Source organism: Plecotus auritus (genome assembly GCF_963455305.1).
Source record: "Plecotus auritus genome assembly, chromosome: 5".
Classification (NCBI taxonomy): Eukaryota; Metazoa; Chordata; class Mammalia; order Chiroptera; family Vespertilionidae; genus Plecotus; species Plecotus auritus.
The window spans coordinates 114,160,471-114,165,120 of record NC_137776.1 but is presented as its reverse complement, the minus strand read 5'-3'; the positions used below and the strand labels follow the sequence as shown (position 1 = coordinate 114,165,120).

Genomic DNA, 4,650 nt, shown 5'->3' with positions numbered 1-4,650 from the left:
AGCAATGCTTTCATCATAAAGTATCTTTGCAAGGTGTCAGGTTTTCTTGGAGAAGTGCAGATCTCATAGTGGAACACAGGGAAGTTAAGGACAAGACCAAATCTGCTAGGGTCAGTCCATTGCATTTTCTTTTTTGACTTGAAAAGCATCATGGTATGCTTGTGATGAGTGCACACACACAATTCCTTTCTTATCCCCAAGAGCAACCTTAGCAAGTAACGGTCGTAGTCTCCTTTTATTTTCACAAGCTCTCTGCTTGTGAAACTTGGGGATAAAGAACTTTTCAAGAAGGTGGTAACATCATTGCAGATGTACTCTAATCTTGCTTTCAATTTCCTCTCTGTTGTCACGAGTCACCTGTTATTTTTGCTCAGCATCTCCTGTCTTTAGCTCAGTACTTGAGATGACCCTCCAAGATGACCTATCACTTCTTACAACATTTTTTTATAAGTAGCTGAGAGAAGATTACTCTCCTCATTGTGTAATGTGGCTCCTTGCCTGGTTACACATTTCCTGCAGGCTTCCATGTCATCATGTTGCAGCGTACTTGGCCTTTTTGGCTTCTATGCCAGCTTATTTTTATCCATGCCTACCCGGAGGTGTTGTGTCTGGAGTGGTTGAGAGAAGATGGACAGGAGCTCTACAATTACTGACGTTTTGTTTTCAAAAGCACTTGATTAATGAATTCTCATTTTTTATGAACCACTGTGTTAAATTTTATCAAGTGCTTTTCTTGCACCTAATTGAGATAACCATATTGTTTTTCTCTTTTACTATCTTAATGTGAAAAATTATGGATTTTGTAATCATAAGCCCGAGAAAGAGCAGTTTTATACGTTTCCTTTTTATTTAATATTTTTATTGTTATATGTATTCATAAAAACTATGTTTTGCATTATTTTTAATTTATTGAAATGTATATCATGCTGTATATAATAATTTAGTGCTTTTTTCAACAAACGATATTATTAAAGTTCATGCATGTTATTTCATGTAGCTGTAATTCATTCATTTTGACTGTTGTTTCATTTCACTGTGTAAATAAATAAACTTTTGTATGGTCATTCATATCAATTATCAGGACTTTTTATAAACTACTGGAGGCCCAATGAACAAAATTTGTACAAGAGTAGGCCTTCCTTCCCCCGGCTGCCAGTACTGGCTTCCCTCTGGGACCCGGACTTCCCTCGCAGCCCCAGCTTCATCTGGAAAGGATGTCCAGTCTAATTATCATATTATGCTTTTATTATCTTATCTAATAAAGAGGGAATATGCTAACTGACCCTCATGCCATCACAAAGATGCCAGCCCCCACAGCCAATAAGGAGGGAATATGCTAATTGACTGCCACACCCTCAAAGATGGCAGTGCCTTACAGCCACAAGATGGCAGTGCCCAGTCTTCTCAGACTTGCTGGGGCGGCAGGTGCGTGGTCTCCTCAGCCCCCCAGCCACCCAGGGCCAGCCCGAGGCTCAGGCAAGCCTCAGATGTCATCTGCCCAGCTACTCAGGGCCAACCTGAAGCACAGGCAAGCATAGGATGGCAGCTGCCCAGCCACCCAGAGCCGCCCAAGGCTTGTGCTGCCAGCAGTGGCAGCAGCAGAGGTTTTATGGGGTGTCACCTTCCCCTGATCGTCGGGTTGCCTCCTGCCCCTGAGGGCTCCCAGACTGTAAAAGGGGGCAGGCTGGGCTTAGAGATTCCCCTCCAGTGCATGAATTTTCATGAACTGGGCCTCTAGTTATAGATAATAACAAAGATATTATGCCACTGGAGTGGGGATAGAAAACTGGCCAATGGAATAGAACAGAGAATCAGGAACCAGACTCATGCACCCAGATAACTTGAGTATACCAGTATCAGAGATGTCCTGTCTCGTCAGTAAGTAACAGTGGGAGCATCCCATAAAGAAAACTGGAAAACTGGCTACCCACAGAAATAAAGTCATCTCCAGATAGATCAAGGATATGGATGTTAAAAACAAAACTGTGAACATCTTAGTAGAACATATTGGTGAACATATTTTAGGCATAAACATTATTGACAATATTTAACAATATTAAAATGAAGAAATTGGCTCATCAAAAAATAATCCTAAGTGAAAACATAATTATAAATGGAAAAAAGTCAGCCATAAGCACAGACAAAAAAAATTTTTTTAAATCAATGCTAGCTAAATAATTCCTATAAAGTAACAGGTAAAGCACCAACAACTCAAAAAAAAATCACAAAAAAACCCTAAAACCACACACAATGGGGCAAAAGACATGAGAAGGCATTTCACAAGAGAGAAAATACATAGGCTAGCGAATATATTAGAAGATGTTTGAACTCCATTCATTGTCAGGGCAGTGTTATTCAAAATATTATAAGATATCATTATAAAAAGCCTGACTGTATCCTGTGTTGGAAGTGACATCTACTTTATATCTCTTATACAATGCTGGTGGGGGTGTGAAATGCTAAAATCACTATGGTGCTATCTTGTTGGTTTATATATTGACAAGCCCTATAAACCAGTAATGCTAATAATCCTATATATGAAGTCAAAAGGAACTCATATCATATATATAAAGACATGTAAAAGAATGTTTCTAACAATACTGCACACAGTAGCAAAACCCTAGGAAAGACTCAAATGATAATTTACTGAAGAGCAGATGAATTAATTGTGTACTTATGTAATAGAATATGTAGCAATAAAATTGAATAAGTATAGTAACCCAAAATATGCTTTCTGATATATTGGCTATTTTAATCCAACTGTTTTTTTAAAAACTAAAGACTCAGAAAGAACAATTGACCTTCCCCTAAATGCCTAAAGTAATTTAAATAGAGGACCTGCTTCAGAAAGGAACATCTCACAATAGATAACTATAGTCTAATGCGTACTAGTGTGTGATAGAGAGAAACTGGATGAGATCCATTTGATTAAGGTCGTATCTGTGTCCCATCTTTAAAGATGGCCCACTAAACATTTATTACCAAACATTGGCTCTCTATCTCCATGTCAACTGCCTTTCTGCCCTTTGAAGTCCCAAACTACCACTAGCCCTTCCTTCTCCTTGGCTCAAGATGGCATACTACCTTAACTGTTCAATCTGTCCTGGGTTTTCATACTCTAATTGAACCCCATGTGTACACAAGTAATAAATGTGGACATTTTCTCCTGTTAATCTGCCTCAGAAAAATGTACAAGGTGGGAGGACAAATAATTTTTTTTTTTGGGGGGGGGAGCTTGGTACAGTGAACTTTATTGATAGTGCAAGACAAAGTAGGGCTACCCTATGCCCCTCCCCTTCTTCAGGGGATCTGGGATGGAAAAGGTGGTCAGGAGATTCTCAGTCTGTGGGGGGTCGATCTAGGGCAAGGACTCCCCAGCAGCTGAGGGCCTCTTTTCCTTTCGCTGGGGCTGGTGGTCCAGGGGGCTCTTACTCCTTGGAGGCCATGTGGACCATAAGTTCCACCACCCTGTTGTTGTAGCCAAATTCATTGTCAGACCAGGAAACGAGCTTGACAAAGTAGTCATTGAGGGCAATGCTAGCCCCAGCATCAAAGGTGGAGGAGTGGGTGTCACTATTAAAGTTGCAGGTGACAGCCTGGTCCTCAGTATAGCCCAGGATGCCCTTGAAGGGGCCCTCTGATGCCTGCTTCACTACCTTCTTGATATCATCGTATTTGGCAGCTTTCTCCAGGCGGCAGGTCAGATCCACAAACAACACGTTGCGGGTGGGGACACGGAAGGCCATGTGAGCTTTCCATTCAGCTCAGGGATGACCTTGCCCACAGCCTTGGCAGTGCCAGTAGAAGCAGGGATGATGTTCTGGGCAGCCCTTTGGCCGTCACGCCACAGCTTCCCAGAGGGGCCATCCACAGTCTTCTGGGTAGCGGTGATGGCATGGACTGTGGTCATGAGTCTCTCCACGATGCCAAAGTTGTCATGGATGACCTTGGCCAGGGGGCCCAAGCAGTTGGTGGTGCAGGAGGCATTGCTGACAATCTTGAGAAAGTTGTCATACTTGTCATTGTTCACACCCATCACAACCATGGGGGCATCTGCAGAAGGGGCAGAGATGATGACCCTCTTGGCTCTGCCCTTCAAGTGATCCCCGGCCTTCTCCATGGTAGTGAAGACACTGGTGGACTCCACAACATACTCTGCACCAGCATCACCCCATTTGATGTTGGCAGGATCTCGCTCCTGGAAGATAGAGATGGGCTTTCCATGGAGACAAACTTCCTGTTCTCAGCCTTGACTGTGCCTTTGAACTGGCCATTAGTAGAATCATACTGGAACATGTAGACCATGTAGTTGAAGTCAATGAAGGGGTCATTGATGGAGACAATATCCACTTTGCCAGAGTTAAAAGCAGCCCTGCTGAGTAGGCACCCAGTGTGGCCAAATCTGTTCACTCTGACCTTCACCATCGTGTCTCAGCGTTGTGGCTGCTGGCACAGCGCAGGAGGAGAGGCTGTCTGACATACAAGAGGAGCAGAGAGTCTAATTTTTTCACCCCCACAATTTCTTTGGGTGAAAGGAATAAAAGAAATAGGAGAATAGCAGGGGAGAGACCGTGGAGCCAGAAATAAGTTACCATGAAAAATCTTGCCTTTAGGGTTTTCTTTGTAAGTGATCATGTCATCTGAGACAAT

At 42.7% G+C, this 4,650-nt stretch overlaps 1 pseudogene across 1 annotated transcript; it reads right to left on the bottom strand.

The window, feature by feature from the left end:
- Nucleotides 1-3,428: 3,428 nt before the first annotated feature.
- LOC308248190 (glyceraldehyde-3-phosphate dehydrogenase-like) lies at nucleotides 3,429-4,425 on the bottom strand (annotated as a pseudogene). Its single transcript has one exon. The product of its transcript is annotated as a glyceraldehyde-3-phosphate dehydrogenase-like (transcript).
- Between the last annotated feature and the right edge of the window lie 225 nt (nucleotides 4,426-4,650).